This window comes from Merops nubicus, unplaced genomic scaffold (assembly GCF_000691845.1).
Source record: "Merops nubicus isolate BGI_N331 unplaced genomic scaffold, ASM69184v1 scaffold11979, whole genome shotgun sequence".
NCBI classification, from domain to species: Eukaryota; Metazoa; Chordata; class Aves; order Coraciiformes; family Meropidae; genus Merops; species Merops nubicus.
In genome coordinates this window covers 11,206-11,567 of record NW_008629035.1, presented here as the reverse complement: position 1 = coordinate 11,567, position 362 = coordinate 11,206, and positions in this window count along the sequence as shown.

The window sequence follows — 362 nt, the reverse complement described above, 5'->3', positions numbered from 1 at the left end:
TTCCTGCGAGCCGCGTCTCCGGCCCTGGGCTCAGCCTCCCAGGGACCAGTCGACCCACCCGAGCAATTTTCCTCAGGCCCGCTCTGACGTGTGCTGGTGAGCGTCTGGGTGCTTAACGTGTTCATTTCAGCGGGCACGGCGAGACCCAGCGCATCAGGGCCCCCGGATTTTAGCAAGTGGAGGCTGTTCTGCATCTTCTTGGCGCCTCTCATGCTTTTTTCTTTGCACTTCTCCAGGAGTAAGGGCTGCTGAGCACGTTTCTGCTGCCAACCCCGTGCTTGCTGTTTTCAGAGCTTGTGTTAGGTGTCAGAAATCCTTGGAGTGATCGAGCAGCACTGGGAAAGGCTGTGGCTGGGCCGCCC